The 20,674-nt window shown below is 37.7% G+C and overlaps 1 long non-coding RNA gene across 1 annotated transcript in view; it reads right to left on the bottom strand.

Moving 5' to 3' along the window:
* The window catches only part of LOC131381831 (uncharacterized), a 243,567-nt gene that overhangs the window by 195,489 nt on the left and 27,404 nt on the right, over positions 1-20,674 (bottom strand). Inside the window, exon 2 of the long non-coding RNA XR_009210791.1 lies at positions 4,013-4,141. This is a non-coding gene — a long non-coding RNA (uncharacterized LOC131381831). The remainder of the gene's footprint in view (positions 1-4,012; positions 4,142-20,674) is intronic.

The following is a 20,674-nucleotide window of genomic DNA, read 5'->3' as shown; positions in this document are numbered from 1 at the left end:
TGTAAAATGATATTAATCTCTGGTGGAAAACATTGCTACTGCCAAGCGGCCGTGCCTGCTGTGTGGAGAGAGGGACAGACAGAAGCTCTAGTCACAATCTGCCATCGTTGTCTTTACACTTGGTGAAATAAGAGCAACTTTTGAGATTCATGCTGTCCCTATCTGTCTACTTAAAACTAAATTACCATTTTTCTCCAGTTTAGATCACCATTTATATAAGGATTCACCAAATTTAGAGTCCGGAACATTCCTAATAAACCACGTTGCTGTTGTAGGACAATTTGCATGTCATGGAACAACATGTAGGAGCCATATATGATAACATCTTACACCACGCCTTGGTATAACAAATCACCTGTTCTTTCCCTCCCAATTAATGTCACATCCAAAGATGTTGCTCAACTGTACAGTATAGCATGAAACAGTCATGACTAATCCGAAGGTTCATTTGTACACACTGAATTTGTTTTTTTCACTTTGCATTACAGCTGCAGGGGAGAAAAAAGGCAAAACACATCCCTGCATCTGTTAGGTTTTAATCCAATTTGTCATATCTGATTGGCTTAATTGGTGCATTACCAATTATGGCACATCAACATCTGTCATCCTCCCCCTCCCTCAATTTCCCTCAACTGTTAAAAATATTGTATAAGTATTAATTAGATAACTGATTAATTTAATCTGGATGAAGTAAATTTGCTACCTAATGATACAGAGGAAGTAATGAGGCTTCAAATCAGAACACCCAACACTGAGAAATTCTATGCAGCTCATTGAGTGTTCCCTGTTGTGGAACGCCCATTGTACTTTCAATTCATTCTCTGACCAACATTTTGTGGATCTGCTTTGATCTACCTAAAACAGTTCTCTGTAGATCTATCTGTTTTACAAATTTAACAAGGCATCACCACTAGAAGACCAATGACCAATTAAGGTCGTCTATAAATTATTTAAATAAGTGTCTGCATTTAAAAAAGAAAAGACATACCATTGATAAAGCAAGGTTTCAAACCACAATTAACGTACATTCCTTAAGACAATTCAGCCTGGCTTTATGTCCAGTTGGTAACTCCCTGAAGCAAGAATGTTTGTTACTTCAAAACCATCAATGTCCTTTTGGTTCCTTCTTTTCCTGCATATTGTTGGTGATTTTCCATGTTCCAGGATGATACATGCTGTTCAGCTTGGACTGAGAATATTCTTGTGCCATTACGAATACAATGAATTTCAACAAATATCTGTCACCTAAATTACTGGGAGTTCAGAAATTAAAGTACAGAGTCTTTCGAGTCAAAGTATTTCAGTGCACATTCTGTTAAATTGCACATTCAACATGCCTGCTTATACTAAACTTTACTTTTCTAGTAAGGCTACAAACGATGAGCACAGTTGGCTTTTTTCAGGAATATATCTTCTAAATTGAATAAAATTGCATTAGAATAACCTGTTATTACCCCCAAATTATTGCTCTGTAACAATATCAAACAACCTGTGTTCCCTCAAACTGTCGTAGTCCAGAAGTTAACATATGGTGGTTTATTTCTGGTAACACTGGCATGTTCTGTGGAGATTCAAGGGAAATAATACATGGCCTTCAAGTGTGGTGACTCAGCCTGTAATTTCAACACTTTGGGAAGCTGAGGCAGGAGGATCACTTGTTACCAGGAGTTTGAGGCTGCAGTGAGCTATGATCACACCACTGCACTCCAGCCTAAGTGACAAAGCAAAACCCTGTCTCTAAAGAAAATAAATAAATAAATAAATAAAAATAAGTAATGCAGGGCCTTTTGTTGTACTGATAATCCTCTAGAAAAAATAATTACCCAGGTATAAAGTTTTACCAACTACAAAAAATGTTATGAAAGATATTGGAGTATTACCCACAAGGACTCTTTAAAATTTAGTCTAAAGAGTACTCCTGGCCAGGCACGGTGGCTCACGCCTGTAATCCCAGCACTTTGGGAGGCTGAGGCGGGCGGATCACGAGGTCAGATCGAGACCAACCTGGCTAACATGGTGAAACCTCATCTCTACCAAAAAAATACAAAAAATTAGCCAGGCGTGGTGGCAGGCGCCTGTAGTCCCAGCTACTCGGGAGGCTGAGGCAGGAGAATCGCTTGAACCCTGGAGGCAGAGGTTGCAGTGAGCCGAGATTGCGCCACTGCACTGAGACTCACTCTCAAAAAAAAAAAAAAAAAAAAAAAGAGTAATCCCTTTGGGTGCTTCTTACAAATGCAGCATCTAGACACACCCAAAAGTCTGTGCTATAGATTTGGATGCTGCAATCAGTCTTCTTAAAGCCCACCAAATCCAAATGAAAATCATCATAAAGTCTGATCTGGGTCACTGATTGCTGTCCTCTTCTATGATGTCTGAATAAAATGTCATTTAGAGAGTCTGCTATTTTTATTAATCTGTGTCATTCAACCCAAGTAAAAACAATTTTCATAATATACTGGTACCACTTGAAGACAGGTTCTTTAGGCATTTCCACTAACAAACGTTTTCCCCCAAAATATTGCTTCCTTTAAGAGCACTTTTTGTAGAAGTAATAAGCTGCCATCAGACCAAGGACTCTGTATATTTTATAAACTCTTTCTCCCCAGCCCCTTCAGGTGAGTCTAGAAAACTCTAAGATAAAGAGATCAGCAAAACCATCATAGACATGTAGAAAATTTCAAGTCAAGAAACTTATGGATGTGGGACCGTGCAAGGTATATTCTGAAATTGCTGGAGTATGACTCAAAGACTGTATAGTGAACTAGAAATGGAAAGACAAGTTGTGGTCTCAGGACAGATCATCTTGGACGCATGCCTACTGATTGGGCCTTTAGAAACTGTGACATTTTGAGCAGATGAATGAATGACAAGATCAAAAGCATGCTTTAGGAAGCGTCAATCTTTGGATTGGTAGGGCAAGAAGGGAAAATGGAAAGACTAGTTTACAGAAAAATTGTAACTGCTTTTTGGGAGTCAGCACTCATCTCGAGTCACGGAGGAGGGAAAGCACAAGCAAGACAGTTCTTTTTTTTTTTTTTCTTTGAGACAGTCTCGCTCCGTCACCCAGGCTGGAATACAGTTGCGCGATCTCGGCTCATTGCAATCTCTGCCTCCCGGGTTCAAGCGATTCTCCTGCATCAGCCTCCTGAGTAGCTGAAACTACAGGCACGTGCTACCACGCCCAGCTAACTTGTTGTATTTTTTTGTTTTTTGTTTTTTGTTTTAAGTAGAGATGGGGTTTCACCGTGTTAGCCAGGATGGTCTCGATCTCCTGACCTCGTAATGCCCCCACCTTGGCCTCCCAAAGTGCTGGGATTACAGGCGTGAGCCACTGCGCCGGGCCGGCAGGAGGCAGTTCTAAGGGACAAAGGTCCTGGTGACATTCCCCTAGTCTTCGAGAATAACTCTCACATTCCCTGCAGCTATCGGCCTCGGCAGAAGGGTACCACTTCAAAAGCACGCCATCACCTCTAGGGACCATTTTTACCACTTTCATCTTTCTCTTTGTCTTAAGGTTGGATCTTTGCTGAGAGTGTCAGAGTTCTCTTACTGAAGTCTTAATTAGAAAAGTGGCAGATATTTATATTCCAGGACACAAATAGATGCTTCAAAAAGAGCTCCTTTATCCAGTTTTTATTGTCAGGGAAAGAACAGGATTTGCCTTCCAATAGCTGTTGTAGACTACTCACCACACTTAAGCTCAGGATGGAGACATTTTCTGAAATGCCATGGAGGACAGATTGAAAATGCCTTAATCATATTTGGTTCCATTGGACCATTCGAAATTACTTTCCAGCATTCATTTTTAATGTCACATTTTCATAAGACGTTTCTTACTGGAAAGAACTCTCAAACAGAAGTTGGAAAATGTTGGTCCTAATCCCCTACCACTCTTATTCAGCACAGTACATTAAATATGTGCCAGGACCTGCTGAAAGTGCCAGGGAAGAGGACAAATAAAACAGATTTCGCCTTTGGGAAGCTCCCAGTCTGGAATGGGAGAGAGACATACCTGAAGATGGAATTGGAATGTGATGCACTGAGTCCTGGGGCCAAAGTTGGCACGTGGTGTTCTGGGAGCACAGATGAGGAGCTGAACACCTTCACTGCAGGCTTCCAGAGATGGTGGTGGCTAAACAGGCTGAAATGAAGGCAATAAAGAGCAAAGCAGTGGGTGGAGGGTGTTCCCTGCAAGGACAACAATCAACAGAGCTGTCCAGCAGTCTAGTGTATGCATCGGAAATGCAAATGATGTTTTTATTCCTCTAAGATAAAGCACAACCTCCTGCCAACCGTGATCTTGGATAAAACCACAAACACAGGAAAACACGGGACCACTGAGCACCTTTCGAGTCCTGCTCAGGGCCTTTGCCCTTATCCATTGAAGGATTTTAAGCAGAGAAGTCACCAATACGATTTGTGCTTTGGATGTGTCACCATGACAGCAAGGTGAGAGTCTACACATACTAGTGGACAATGGCTAAACCATGTACAAAACTAGAATTCCAACCTGCATATTAAACCAACCTCGTGTTTAATAATTAGCCCAGTAAGCCAGCCTGTTGAAGTCAATTTGTAGATACACTGCTGTCTCTAGCAACAGTCCATGAAGGCAAGCGATAACATCTGTAAAATTGTCTCTAAGTGGCCAGGACTTGATGAATAATTGGCAGCTTCCCTAATTTGAGCTCCCACTTCCAACTTGGGACCAACTAGAGGAGGCTGAATCTGTTCTCCTAACCAATCACATGGGATGCCCCATTGTTAGCAGACAACTTCCTCAGGCCAACAGCCTCCAATCGGGGCACACCTGGAGGATTCCCTTTTACCCACCAAATAGCTTTTCTCTCCTCTGCCTGCTTTTCAGCCTCTGCCAAACACATGAGTGGCAGCTGACTCTCCTTATAGTAAGTTATGAATACAATAGCCTTTGATATCTCATTTGGTTGATCTTTGTTTATTTCCACAAAGGTCAGGAATCTTTATAAATGATCCAATAATTTGCAGTAAATTTGCAAAAAAAAGTATTAAAAATTATAAACCGGGAAACAAGGGAGATAATCAAAACCAGTGATACAATAATAAATATGAGTAACATGAATTAAGAACTTACTATTCATCTGCACTCCACTAATCACTTTACCTCCTAGAATCTCATTTACTTCTTAAAACAGCCCCTGTTGCATGTACTAGATGTTAGCTACATTTTAAAATAGAATGAACAGAGTTAGAAAGACGAATGATGAGTTCAACTCACAATTTTATCTGTAGTTAGTGACTCAAAATAGGTCTTCCTTTAATTAAAAAAAAAAAGTTGTCTGTTTTTTATTGAGACAGAGTCTTCTTCTGTCATGCAGGCTAGTGTGCAATGGCAGCTCACGGCTCACTGCAACCTTGACATCCTGGCTTAAGCAATCCTCCCACCTCAGCCTCCCAAGTAGCTGGGACTACAGGTGTGTGCCATCACACTTGGCTAATTTTTGTATGTTTTGGAAGAGAAGGGGTTTTGTCATGTTGCCCAGGCTGGTCTTGAACTCCTGGGCTCAAGAGATCTGCCAACCTTGGCCTTCCAAAGTGCTAGGATTACAGGCACGAGCCATCATGGCCAGACACCAACTAGGTATTCCTGACACCGAAGCATATGCTCTAAACATTCCATGAACTGACTCAAAACCAAAGTTAACTGAGAGCCAGAGCTTAGACCAAGTCAAGCACTTCATTACTTCTTTTATTTCACAGGACCTCAGAACGGAGATGAAAACAATAGAGTGGAAAATATATTTGGGAGGTAAAATAGCAGAATTTGGTGACTGACAGGCTATGGTTGGTGGTGGAAGGCTGGATAAGGAATCCAAGGTAATTTTATGTTCTGAGAGAATCTTATTCCCCCAGTTCCAACTGTAAAAGGCCCTTCTTGACCCACACACCTGCAAGCCTTGAGGGGGGAACCGAGGGGTTTCAGGTTAATTCTTCCTGGGGCCTTGGGCTAGTCATCCCATATCTCTAAACATCCTGTTTTATCTGTAAAATTAGAAGAATGCCTTGCCCACCTCCCATGGTGGTTTTCTATTTCAAAAAAAATTAATTTATCTATTTCTTTAAAAGTTATGTGTTTTAACACCTATCTTTATTATACAAGTTACTTCTATCATTTGTTTTCATACTAAGGTCTAAGAAATTGCCTGAAAATGTTTTTACTTTTCTAGCAAGTAAATAGTAGATAAAAGAGTGGATATGAAAGTATTAATACTGAACAGTTGTATCCAGATATTTGTTTCAGATAAGTTTGGGTAATATAGAAAATATTTTGTAATATATCTGATGATACATTAGAAGGTTGCACTGTTCTTCACACCTCAAGTGAATCTTCAAAAAAATTGATAAATCTATTTCTCAAAAAGTTATGTAAGTTATTTTTATTATGCAAAGTTATTTCTATATTTTGTTTTCATCCTAACATCTAAGAAGTTGCCAGAAAATGTTTTTACTCTTCTTTTTTTTTTTTTATTATTATACTTTAGGTTTTAGGGTACATGTGCACAATGTGCAGGTTTGTTACATATGTATCCATGTGCCATGTTGGTTTGCTGCACCCATTAACTCGTCATTTAGCATTAGGTATATCTCCTAATGCTGTCCCTCCCCCCTCCCCCCGCCCCACAGCAGTCCCCAGAGTGTGATGTTCCCCTTCCTGTGTCCATGAGTTCTCACTGTTCAACTCCCACCTATGAGTGAGAACATGCGGTGTTTGGTTTTTTGTCCTTGCGATACTTTACTGAGAATGATGGTTTCCAGTTTCATCTATGTCCCTACAAAGGACATGAGCTCATCATTTTTTATGGCTGCATAGTATTCCATGGTGTATATGTGCCACATTTTCTTAATCCAGTCTATCGTTGTTGGACATTTGGGTTGGTTCCAAGTCTTTGCTATTGTGAATAGTGCCGCAACAAACATACATGTGCATGTGTCTTTATAGCAGCATGATTTATAGTCCTTTGGGTATATACCCAGTAATGGGATGGCTGGGTCAAATGGTATTTCTAGTTCTAGATCCCTGAGGAATTGCCACACTGACTTCCACAATGGTTGAACTAGTTTACAGTCCCACCAACAGTGTAAAAGTATTCCTATTTCTCCACATCCTCTCCAGAACCTGTTGTTTCCTGACTTTTTAATGATGGCCATTCTAACTGGTGTGAGATGGTATCTCATTGTGGTTTTGATTTGCATTTCTCTGATGGCCAGTGATGATGAGCACTTTTTCATGTGTTTCTTGGCTGCATAAATGTCTTCTTTTGAGAAGTGTCTGTTAGGTATTGATGGGACGTATCTTGAAATAATAAGAGCTATCTATGACAAACCCACAGCCAATATCATACTGAATGGGCAAAAACTGGAAGCATTCCCTCTGAAAACTGGCACAAGACAGGGATGCCCTCTCTCACCACTCCTATTCAACATAGTGCTGGAAGTTCTGGCCAGGGCAATCAGGCAGGAGAAGGAAATAAAGGGTATTCGATTAGGAAAAGAGGAAGTCAAATTGTCCCTGTTTGCAGATGACATGATTGTATATCTAGAAAACCCCATTGTCTCAGCCCAAAATCTCCTTAAGCTGATTAGCAACTTCAGCAAAGTCTCAGGATACAAAGTCAATGTACAAAAATCACAAGCATTCTTGTACACCAATCACAGACAAACAGAGAGCCAAATCATGAGTGAACTCCCATTCACAATTGCTTCAAAGAGAATAAAATACCTAGGAATCCAACTTACAAGGGATGTGAAGGACCTCTTCAAGGAGAACTACAAACCACTGCTCAATGAAATAAAAGAGGATACAAACAAATGGAAGAACATTCCATGCTCATGGGTTGGAAGACTCAATATTGTGAAAATGGCCATACTGCCCAAGGTAATTTATAGATTCAATGCCATCCCCATCAAGCTACCAATGACTTTCTTCACAGAATTGGAAAAAACTACTTTAAAGTTCATATGGAACCAAAAAAGAGCCCGCATCACCAAGTCAATCCTAAGCCAAAAGAACAAAGCTGGAGGCATCATGCTACCTGACTTCAAACTATACTACAAGGCTACAGTAACCAAAACAGCATGGTACTGGTACCACAACAGAGACATACATCAATGGAACAGAACAGAACCCTCAGAAATAATGCCGCATATCTACAACTATCTGATCTTTGACAAACCTGACAAAAATAAGCAATGGGGAAAGGGTTCCCTATTTAACAAATGGTGCTGGGAAAACTGGCTAGCCATATGTAGAAAGCTGAAACTGGATCCCTTCCTTACACCTTATACAAAAATTAATTCAAGATGGATTAAAGACTTACATGTTAGACCTAAAACCATAAAAACTCCAAAAGAAAACCTAGGCAATACCATTCAGGACATAAGCATGGGGAAGGACTTCATGTCTAAAAGACCAAAAGCAATGGCAACAAAAGCCAAAATTGACAAATGGGATCTAATTAAACTAAAGAGCTTCTGCACAGCAAAAGAAACTACCATCAGAGTGAACAGGCAACCTACAGAACGGGAGAAAATTTTCACAACCTACTCATCTGACAAAGGGCTAATATCCAGAATCTACAATGAACTCAAACAAATTTACAAGAAAAAAACATACAACCCCATCAAAAAGTGGGCGAAGGACATGTTTTTACTTTTCTAACAAGTAAACGCAGCTGAGTATTATATATATTTACATGAGATTATAAAATGTCAGATCTCACTTGGCCAATACTATTTGTAGAAGCAGGAAAATAATGTACTTCAGAGGATAAAAGCCTGAAGAAGCACCCAAAGCATAGCCTTTGCCTCAAGTGGCCAAAACACTGGAACGCTCTTTCCCAGACTATTTAGTTTATCTTCCTTATCACAAGGGAGTCCTCATTTCCCAAAATAACTAAATATATGTACAGAGATCTATATATTTTCTTTACATAAATGTATGTAGATAGAAATATTTCCCAAACTAAGTAAAATAAATAAACCTGTGTACACACACGTACACACACACACACACACACACACACACACACACGTTCTTTTCTTTGGAATTCAACAGCCAATTCAAGATTGTTTATAAAATGCAATCAAATGCAAGTCCGTGGAATAAGAAAATCAAAAGTTGATTCTGAAATCAACTTTAGGAACTCCTTTGTAGGCAACTTCAGACACACTGGTTTGAATTGTGTGCTCTTTGAATTGTTTGTCTTTTTATCTTGGCCAAATACCAGATTTCAGAAGCAAGCAGGTGTCAGAGTACTATGATTATGACACCAGCAACAACACCTGCTACATACTAAGAACTGTACTGTTCTATTTTTTTAATTTATCTTTGTTATTAATGTTATTTTCAATTGACAAATCATACTTGCATAAATTTATGGTGTACAATGTGAAGATTTAATACATGGATACAATGTAGAATTATTAAATCAACCTAATTAATACACTCATCACCTCACTTACTTATCCATGTTTGTGATGAGACTTTTGAAATGTGCACTTTTAGTTATTTTGAAATATACAACACATTGTTATTAACTGTGCTCAACCCAGTGTGCAACAGATCTCAAAACTCATCCCCCTATCTAGCTGAAACTTTGTGCCCTCTGACCAACTACTTCCTATTCCTTTCCTCTTGACCTTACCCCCAGCATGTGGTAACCATTATTCTACTCTCTACTTTGATGAGTTGGATTTTTTTAGATTCCACATATAAGTGAGATCATGTGATATCTGTCTTTCTGTGCTTAGCTTATTTCTCTCAAAGATGAAAGATAAGTGTTGGCAAAAATGTAGAAAAGGAAACACTTGTAAGGTGATGGTGGGAATGTAAATTAGTACAGCCATTAAGGAAAATGCTGTGGAGGTTCTTCAAAAAACTAAAAATAGAACTACCATATGACCCAGCAATCCCACTTCTGGGGGTATATAAAATAAAAATTAAATCAATATGTTGAAGGGCTAGCTACTCTCCCATGTTTAGTGCAGTATTATTGACAATAACCAAATATAGAATCAATGTGAGTGCTAATCACCAGATGAATGGCATATAGAAAATTAGGTATATATACAGAATGGAATACTTGACTTTAGAATGGAATATCTTTAAATGTAAGTAAGAAAATATAGCATATATACAGAATAGAATGCTAGTCAGCCTTTAACGAGAAGGAAATCATGCCATTGTGACAACATGTATGAGCCTGGAAGACATTACTCTAAAAAATTTGACTTGTCTCATTTAGTCCTAATAACCTTAAGAGCGAGATATTATTATTTCTCCCACTGTATCCTTGAGGAAACATAATCAAAGTTGAGTAATTTCATGTGACATGCTCATTATGGACTGATAACAGACACCTGCTTATCCCAATTTTTTAAGGATCCAGGGCAATAGAGAACATAACATCTCCAAGTCCACTATTTTTTGTAACAGAGGGAACAAGAAATCTTAAAACAGCAATTAAATGCTTTAGCACAGAGCTGAACTATGTCCCTTACCCTGACAATCATATGATCACGGTCAATGAGGCCATATGGTCCCATTCTTGACTCACAGGGAGGTCAGGAAGTGTAATTCGGAAAGTTGGAAACATTTGGGAAGCAGCAATGACAGCTACTATAGGTCATATCTACCCAGAGCCTGTAGTGTTCCTCTTTCCAATATGCCATGAAAGTCATAATCATTGCATAAAGCAACTGAGTCTTCTACAGCATAAAAACAAAATTTATATTTGTTGTCTTTAGATTTTAATGTATACTATACTTATTTTCTGGTTTCCTTTGAATATAAACAATAATCTCACAACATAAAAGTCAAACTGGATCTCCAATTTTCTTTTTTTTCTTTCTTTCCCTTAAATTTAACTTTTTTATTTTCTCAAAAAGACCATCCCATAAACATTTATGTTATCAACTACATTGGCTTTTTATTGCTGTGTAACAAATGACCACAAACATACCACAAAATGTGTGCTTATCCCCTCACAGTTTCTGTGGGTCAGAAGTCTGGCATGGTGTAGCGGGACTCTCTACACAACGTTTCAAAAGTCTGCAGTTGCAGTCAAGGTGTTAGCCCAGGTGTGTTTTCTTCTGGATGGTCGGGTGGGGAAGAATCCATATCCAAGCTAAACCAGGGAGTTGGAAGCATTCATGTCTTCAGTAGGACTGAGCACCCTGCTTTTTGCAAACTGTTGCTTGGGGGTCACCCTCAGTTCCTGCCTAAGGCTGGAGTAGACTACCATAGTTTCTTGTCACATGTTCCTCTGCATAGGTGGTATGTAGTATGTCATAGTACCTTGCTTTTTCAGGTTCAGCAGGGGAGTGTCCCACTAGTCTGCAAAGACAGTATTTTTTATAAGATATAATGGAATCATGGAAGTGGCATCTTATCACCTGTACTATTAATCTGTATTATTGGTTAGAAGCAAGTCACATAATCCACTCACATTAATAGGAAGGAATTACAATCAAATGTAGACACTAGGAAAAAGGAATTATCAAGGATCAACTTACAGTGTGTCCATCACATCAACAGAGGTAGAATATAAAAATTATTTATTTCTATTATTATATCTCAATTGCCTGTGTCTTTGACTTACACGTTGTAGATCCCTGTTGTTATATTTCTATTCATTATATAAATTAACTCTTTATGAGCTATTCACCTTTTACTCTATTAATATCCACAAATAATCATGGCTTCATGATGAAGCCTGATTAAGCCTGTGGTGTCTAGTGTTTTAGTATTTAAAGTACCATAGTCTTTAAAGGATCTCTCTCTATTTCTGTGTATGTATGTGTTTATCTCTCTTTCTATGTCTCTTTCTGTCTTGCTGAGGATCAAGACTACATATTTTCTTATCTTTACTGTTCTCTTATTTTTTAAATAAAATCATTGGTGGTACTATTGGTTTAGCTTCAAAGTCCTTGGAAGTAATCCCTTCCTATATAAAAAAGAACTGGGCAATGACTTATCATGGACCTATCAAAGAAATGAGATTGCAGGGCAAATAGCCATTCTAATATCTGGAGAAACAGATTCATCCAGAGAGACGCAGATGAGATTTCCTTAACTGGAACTGAAGCTATGGTAGCCATAAACCAGTAGGAGCACTTAAATGGTAATTTTGATAAATTGCTGGAAGTGGACGGGTGTGATAAATTGCTGGAAGTGGCCTGGAGTGGAAGTAGACTGGCGTGGAAGTGGACTGGTGTGGAAGTGGACTGGTGTGGAAGTGGACTGGCGCGGAAGTGGACCGGTGTGGAAAGTAAGAGTCTCTGGAGGACCACAGATTTGTAGGCCAAGTTTCCATGGGTTTTAACTCTAGGAACGACACCAGGCTCTCATACTGAAGAACAACGTTCACCTCCTGGCTCTGTCAGAGGAAGGGAAAGAGTAATCATTGTGAAACATATCTGACCTTTCTCCTTAACAAAGGCCTTCTTTCTAGGGTAAATGACTTTGGCCAAGGATTATTCATTATTCCTTCTACTCCTGTCCACTTTAGCCTTTCTGTCTCTCTTATGGAAGGATAAAAATATAGTCAATGAGAAGGCAAAGATTCAGAGAAATAGATTGAGAAGACTGCAGTATGGGAAGAGAGTAGAGGGAATGAGGGCCCAAAAATGAAACAAACAAACAAAAATCACCAGAGAAACATATGTGAAGGTTATAGGCCAGAGACACGGGCCCACTAAAAGACCAAGATTGCTCGTAAAATTATAAAACATTCCCCCTCCACCACAACTTTCCACCACAGTGACAGACCTTCAGTAAAATAAAACAAGATTACAGCTGAAAGAGCTGCAGGACACAGACTCTTGGAAGAAGAGTACTTAGGGAAGCTGAAAGGTAAGAAAGGGAATACAGATAGGGACATTAGAGAAAGATGAAGCTTCTGCCACCTTAGCTACAGCAGATACTAAATACAGGCTAAATCTTAGGCAAATTAACAGAAGTCTCCACTCTATTCACCTATGTACCTCAGTTCCTTAGTTCCTGTTAACTAAACAGTATATTAACTTAAAAATATTACAAGACTTGCTAAATGGCAAAAAAAAAAAAAAAATCGGAGACACAAAAGAGGTTCAGACCAGACTCAGCTATGACACAGATTATGAAATTATGAGATAAATATTTTAAATTATGATTAGTTGGTCAAGGGCTGGATATGGTTTGGCTGTATCCCCACTCAAATCTCCAATTTCAGCTCCCATAATTTCCACATGTCATGGGAGGGACCCAGTGGGAGGTAATTAAATCATGGGGACAGGTCTTCCCAAGGCTGTTCTTCTGATAGTGAATAAGTCTCATGAGATGTGATGGTTTTATAAAGGGGAATTCCCCTGCACACGCTCTCTCTTGCCTGCCACCACTTAAGACACGACTTTCTCCACCTTTGCCTTCTGCCATGATCGTGAGGCCTTCCCAGCCATGTGAAACTGTAAGTCTGTTAAACCTCTTTTTCTTTATAAATTACCCAGTCTCAGGTATGTCTTTATTAGCAGTGTGAGAACAAACTAATATGGGGCTCTAACCAAAAACTTAACAAAGTTTAAAAACAAATGGGCAATGCAAGCAGACAGCAAGATGAGAGCTCTAACAAGGTTCTAAAAGGAAATACTAGAAATAAAAAGTATACTAACAGAAATAAAGGGTGCCTTTAACAGGCTCATTAGTAGATTCAACAGGACCAAGGAAAGAGTCAGTGAACCTGAAGATAGGTCAATAGAAACTTCCCAAACAGAAATGCAAAGAGAAAAAAGAACAGGGAAAAACACGATAGAACATGAAGAAATTTTAGGACAATTTTAAAAGGTGTAACATGGGTATGATTTGAGTACCAGTAGTGAATATCTTGAGATGAAGAGAGAAATGTTAACTATAGAAGGGAAAGAATTGGAAGTTACACAAGACGTCTGTTGGAAGCAATGTAAACAAGAAGAGAGTAGAGTAAAACGCTTATCTTCTTGAAAGAAAAAAATACCCCACCAGCCTAGATCTATAGCTATACCTACGGAAATTGTGCTTTAAAATTAAAGGAGAAATAAAGACTCATTCAGACTAACACAAACTAATTAATTACCAGCAGATCTTTCTACAATAAAGTTACATGTTCTTCAAATGGAAAGAAATAATATAGGTAGGAGACTTGGATCTACATAACACTACAAAATGTATATGCCTTTAACAATAGAACATGAAAATAAATGACACTTTGCGGGGCCGAGGTGGATGGATCACCTGAGGTCAGGAGTTTGAGACCAGCCTGGCCAACATGGCAAAAACCCATCTCCACTAAAATACAAAAATTAGCTGGGCGTGGTGGCACATGCCTGTAATCCCAGCTACTCAGGAAGCTGAGGCAGGAGAATCATTTGAACTCGGGAGGTGGAGGTTGCAGTGAGCCGAGATGATGCCACTGCACTCCAGCCTGGGCAAGAGAGTGAGGCTTTGTCTCAAAATACATAAATGCATACATACATACATACATACATACATACACACATACATACATAAAAGGAGAATTGATAATTCCACTACTATAATTAGAGACTTCGGCACTCGTTAGTCAGTGTTCAATAGATCAAGCAGAAAGAAGATCAGTAAGAATATAGGGGATTTGAAAAGCACTATCAATGAATTTGTGATTCCACAAATTATTTGTGGAATATTCCATTCAACAGGAGCAGACTGTACATTCTCAAGCTTGCATACAATATTCACCAATATAAATAAAGCCCATCCTGGGTCATAAAAGACCCTTCAGCCAAATAAAACTGTGGAAATTATACAAAGTATGTACTTTCTCTGCAATGGAGTTAAACTGGAAATCAGTAACAGAAAGATATTTGGAAAATCCAAAAATAAAGGGATTAAGCAACATACTTCTAAATAAGATATAGATAATAAGATATTAAGTAAATAAGATAATCTGAAGATAAAGAGAAAAATATAGTGTGCTAAATGGAATCGAAAGTACAACAGAACATTTGTAAGCTCCTGCAAAAACAGTGCCTAGATAGAAAATTACAGCACTAAACTTATAAATTAAAAATAATTAAGATCTAAAATTAATAATTTAGCCTCTGTCTTAGGAAAGTAGAGAGAAAAGACTAAATAAAGCTTAAAGCAAGCAGAAGAAAATAAAAAGTATAAATTAAGCAATATTCAATGATTTTAAAACAAAAACAATATAAAAAATCAAGAAAATTAAAACATTGTTTTTTGAAAAGATCAATAAAGTAAATAAACCTCTAGCCAGGATAATCATGACAAGAGAGAAAGACATAAATTATTAAAATCAGTTATGAGAGAGGAGGCATCACTACTAATAATTTCAAGGATTTTAAAAGACTAATAAAGAAATATTGTGAACAATTATATTCACATACATTTGATAACTTAAACGGACCCATTTATTAAAAGACATAAACAATCGAAACTTATATTAGGAGAAATATTAATATAAGCAGCTCTATACTTGTCAAATAAATCGAATCAAAAAGTAATAAGCTTTAAAAATAAAAAAACACCAGATCCAAATAATTTCATTGCTGCATTCTATCAGACATTTATGAAGAAATAATACTAATTTTCCTTAGAAATGGAGCAAAAGGAATACTTCCTGACTTATTCTATGAGGCTAGAATTATCTTAATTCCAAAATTGTCTTAATTCCAAATTATTTTAATACCAAAATCAGATAAAGACATTACAGGAAAAGAAAACTACATACCAATCTTTCTCATGCATACAGACATAAAAGTCCTCTACAAATTATCAGACCAAATCCAATAATGTATAACCATCATTACACACCATAACGAAGCAGGATTTATTCCAGGTATTCAAGACAGGTTCACCATTAGTAAATTACTATTGCAATCCACAGGCTAATAAAGAAAATTGCATGAGCATATAATTTGACATTAAAATAATTTGAAAAAATTCAACGTCCATTCATAATAAAACTCTCAGAGTACTAGGAATAGAGAGAAGTTCTCGATTTGATTTTTAAAATATATAAAAATCTTATAGTTAATATCATACTTAATGGTGAGAAACTCTTTCCCTTCTGGACTGGGAACAAAGCAATGATGTCCTCTTTCACAACTCCTATTCAACATCCTACAGATATGATTGTCTATATGGAAAATTCCAAAGTATCTACCCTACCCAAATCTCTGCCCAGGAAAACAAAACAAAACAAAACTGAAATAAATAAGGAAAAATAACAAGGTCAATATACAAAAGTCAGTTGTTTCTCTATATACCAGCAATGAATAATTGAAATTTGAAAATTAAAAAAAACATAAAATACATAGTAGCACCAAAATATAGCATTAACAAAATAAATATGTGGAAACTACGAAACACTGATGAAAAAATTAAATAAAATATTACTAAATAGATTGGAAGACACAAGATTGGTTAAATGTTAGTCCTATCCAACTTCATCGGTAGACTCCTTGTAACCATTGTGAAAATTCCAGCAAACTCTTAGTAAATACAAACTGATTGTAAAATGTGTATGGAAAGACAAAATGTCAAGAATAATTAACACAATACCTAGAAAGAACAAAGTTGGATGACCCCCACTACCTGATTTTAAGACACTATAAAACTTACAGAAATCAAGATAACATGGTTTTGATGAAAGAATAGACACAGAACTGTGGAACACAGAGAGAGCCCAGAAATAGACTGATAAAAATATAGCCAAGTGATTTTTGACAAATGAGCAAAGGCACTTCAGTGGAGAAAGTATGGTGTTTTCAAAAAACTACTGGAACAATTGGACTTGGACGCTCATGTAAGAACAAATAAATCTAGGCATAGAACCCACACCTTACACTAACATTAAACTGAATCATTAACTTGAAAATGCAAAACTTGAAAACTTCTAGAATAAAACAAAGGAGAAAAAACATATTTCTATGACCTTGGGTTTGGTGATGAGACTTTAGATTCAACACAACAATTTCAATAGTAAAGGGGAAAATGATGTTTGCATTGATTAAAATTTAAACTTCTGACAAATGAAGTACAGAGTTAAGAGAATGAAAAGTTAAACCACAGACTAGGAGAAAATATTTGAATAACATGTATCTGACAAAAGATTTGTGTATAAACTACAGAAAGAACTCTTAAAACTCCATAATAAAAAATGAACAACCCAACTAAACAATTGGCAAAAATTTAACTATCCACATCACCAATATGATATCAATAGGTAAAATAAACAGTTAGATGATAGATAAAAAATAACCATTAAAAAAAGATTTCCAGGCCAGGCGCGGTGGCTCACACCTGTAATCCCAGCACTTTGGGAGGCCGAAGCGGGTGGATCACGAGGTCAAGAGATGGAGACCATCCCAGCCAACATGGTGAAACCCCGTCTTTACTAAAATACAAAAAGTTAGCCGGGTGTCGTGGTGGGCGCCTGTAGTCCCAGCTAATCCCAGTCCAGGCTGAGGCAGGAGAATCACTTGAACCCGGGAGGCAGAGGTTGCAGTGAGCCAAGATTGTGCCACTGCACTCCAGCCCGGTGACAGAGCGAGACTCCGTCTCAAAAAAAATAAATTAATTAATTAAAAAAAAAGATTTCCAACATCATTTGTCATTAGAACCACAAATAAAAACAAAAATTAAATAACACTACATAGAATGGCTAACATTAAACAAAACAAAACATACAGAAAATATTAACTGTTGGTGAAGACTTAACTGGAACTTTCATTAATTGGTGGTGAGATTTCAAAATGGGATTTTGAAATTTGAAATGGTGAGATTTCACAGCCACTTTAGAAAGCAGTTTGGCAGTTTCTTTTTTTTTTTTTTTTTTGAAGAAGTCTCACTCTTTTGTCCCGGCTGGTGGGGTGTGGCAGAATCCTTTCCGCTCATTTCCACCTCCGCCTCCTGGGTTCAAGCAATTCTCCTGCCTCAGCCTCCTGAGTAGCTGGGATTACAGGCAGGTACCACCACGCCTGGCTAATTTTTGTATTTTTAGTAGAGACGGGGTTTCTCCATGTTGGTCAGGCTGGTCTCGAACTCCTGACCTCGTGATCCACCCACCTCAGCCTCCCAAAGTGCTGGGATTACAGGCGTGAGCCACCGCACCAGGTTATTGGCAGTTTCTTACAAAGCTAAGCATAGTATTACCATAACATCCAGCAATCACATATTTTGGTATTCTCTCAACTTATTTGAAAACTTATGTTCATATAAATGCTTGTAAGCAAAATTTTATAGCAGCTTTATTCATAATTGCCAAAGCTTGGAGGCAAAGATGCCCTACAATAAGTTAATGGACAACTATGGTACACCATACAGTGGAATATTATTCAGAGATAAAAAGGAATGAGCTACCAAGTCATGAAAATACATGGATACATATTATATGTTTATTTTAATTGAAAGAAGACAGTATGAAAAAATTATATCCTTTATAATTACATTTCTGTGTCAAGACAGAACCGTGCAGTTGGTAAACAGAGCAGTGTTTGGCAGGGTTCAAAGTATCATCGGGTTAACTTGGTGAAGCTAAGAGGATTATTTTAGAGTGGGAAAATTATTCTGTAGGAACCTAATGGTGGACACACGGCACAATGAATTTGTCAAAACACATAGACCTTTACACACAGAGTGACTATTAATGTATGCAAATTTAAAATATATATTTAGAAGATTGGAGGTTCTCAGTATGACATGCAGAGTGTGACAAAAGGGTCTTACTACGTATACTATTAAAATCTCACTAAAGGGAATCAGTGCTGACCTAAGCAACTTTGGAAATCATTTGTGGTTAATAAGGGTATTCCTGGTAGATGTATGGCTAAGGAGTTCTGAACCCACTGTACATGTACACCAGAATTGAGTAAATAAATGGATCACAGATGGTGAGAGCCATGTTTTGTGACTGTTGGGAGGTTACAGATAAGCAAGAAAAAAAGCTAGAATGATCAATGTGGTGGTGAATTTTAGTTGGAGACCTTGATACTACCCCATGTGTAGCTTAATATACTTACATACGGATACATATACATTCCTGTATTATTTAATGACAGGGACACATTCTGAAAAATGCATTTCATCACTGTGCAAAAATCATGAAATATACTTACACAAACTAGGTGGTATAGCCTACTACACATGTAGGCTATATGGTATAGCCTATTCCTCCTAAGCTACACATCTGTACAGGGTGTTACTGCACTGAATACTGTAGACAATTGTAACACAATCATGAGTATTTGTGTATCTAAATGTATCAAACATAGAAAAGGTAATGCATTGCCTTATGACATTACCATGTCTACAATGTGACTAGGTGCTAAGAATTTTTCAGCTCTATTATAATCTTACCCGTCCACCATCATAAATGCAGTTGGTCACTGACCAAAACATCATTGGATATTAGCTGATAGGTTCCAGAAGCAAAGATCCTTGTTCACAACCAGTCTACCTAGTGCCCAGATCCTTTCTAGCACTATTTTTTGTTTGTTTGTTTTTAGACAGTCTTGCTCTGTCGCCCAGACTGGAATGCAGTGGCGTGATCTCAGGTCACTGCAACCTCCACCTCCCGGGTTCAAGTGATTCTCCTACCTCAGCCTCCTGAATAGCTGGGACCACAGGCACCCGCCACCATGCCTGGCTAATTTTTGTATTTTTAGTAGAGACGGGGTTTCACCATATTGGTCAGGATGGTCTCAAACTCCTGACCTCAGGTGATCTGCCAGCCTCGGCCTCTTAAAGTGCTGGGATTACAGGTGTGAGCCACTGTGCCCAGTCTAGTACCATTTTCCAATAAAAAGAAACCAGGGCTCTTTGAAGAAATGCCTGATTGTAGGAATGGACAGGGAGTATACATCGTAAGTCTATAGTATTGCATAGTGCCAGAAAGAAAGAAAGCACTAAACATATACACACATACATAAATACATAAATAAATCCCACAATAATATGTCTAAGGCACATAGGATCCAACTGCAAAAGCTCCCAATGTTCAAAGTTGGAACAAATTGAATGACAAAAATCAGTAAAGTAGTAGTGGATTATAACCCAAAGTATAAAATAAATGTGCATGAGTCTGTACTGATACAAATAAATGATCAGGTAAAGACAAATCTTCTATGCAGAATAATTCCAAATAATATCTGAGGATATTCTTCCCTCAAGGTAGTGGAACATAAGGTGGACCACGTATAGTGACTTTATTCCAAAGATTACAGTACGAATAGGTGAAAAAAGAGTAACTTTTCAGTGGAGAAATCAGATAAATCCTACCCCAGCCTATGATCAAGGATAACAGTATGCCATGAAAAGAAATCACATTGACAGAATATATGCTTGTTATAATGGATTAAAATGGCATTTTACCTCTGTAGTCTTCTGCCCAGAGACTCAGGGCCTCAGTCTAATCATGAGAAAATCATTAAGCAAATACCAACTAAAGATCATTCTATAAACTATCTGACCAGTACTTTTCAAAAGGACAAGGTAATCAAAAAAACAAGGATAGCCTGAGGAAATGTTGCAGATAACAGGAGCGTAAGGAGACAGGATAACTAAATGCAGAATGGTTTTCTGTAAAAAGGACATTACATAAAAACTAAGGAAATTTAAATAATA

Source organism: Hylobates moloch, unplaced genomic scaffold (assembly GCF_009828535.3).
Source record: "Hylobates moloch isolate HMO894 unplaced genomic scaffold, HMol_V3 SCAFFOLD_18, whole genome shotgun sequence".
In the NCBI taxonomy this organism is placed as follows: domain Eukaryota; kingdom Metazoa; phylum Chordata; class Mammalia; order Primates; family Hylobatidae; genus Hylobates; species Hylobates moloch.
Note: the sequence above shows the minus strand (reverse complement) of the source record. Positions and strands in the feature narration are given on the sequence as shown.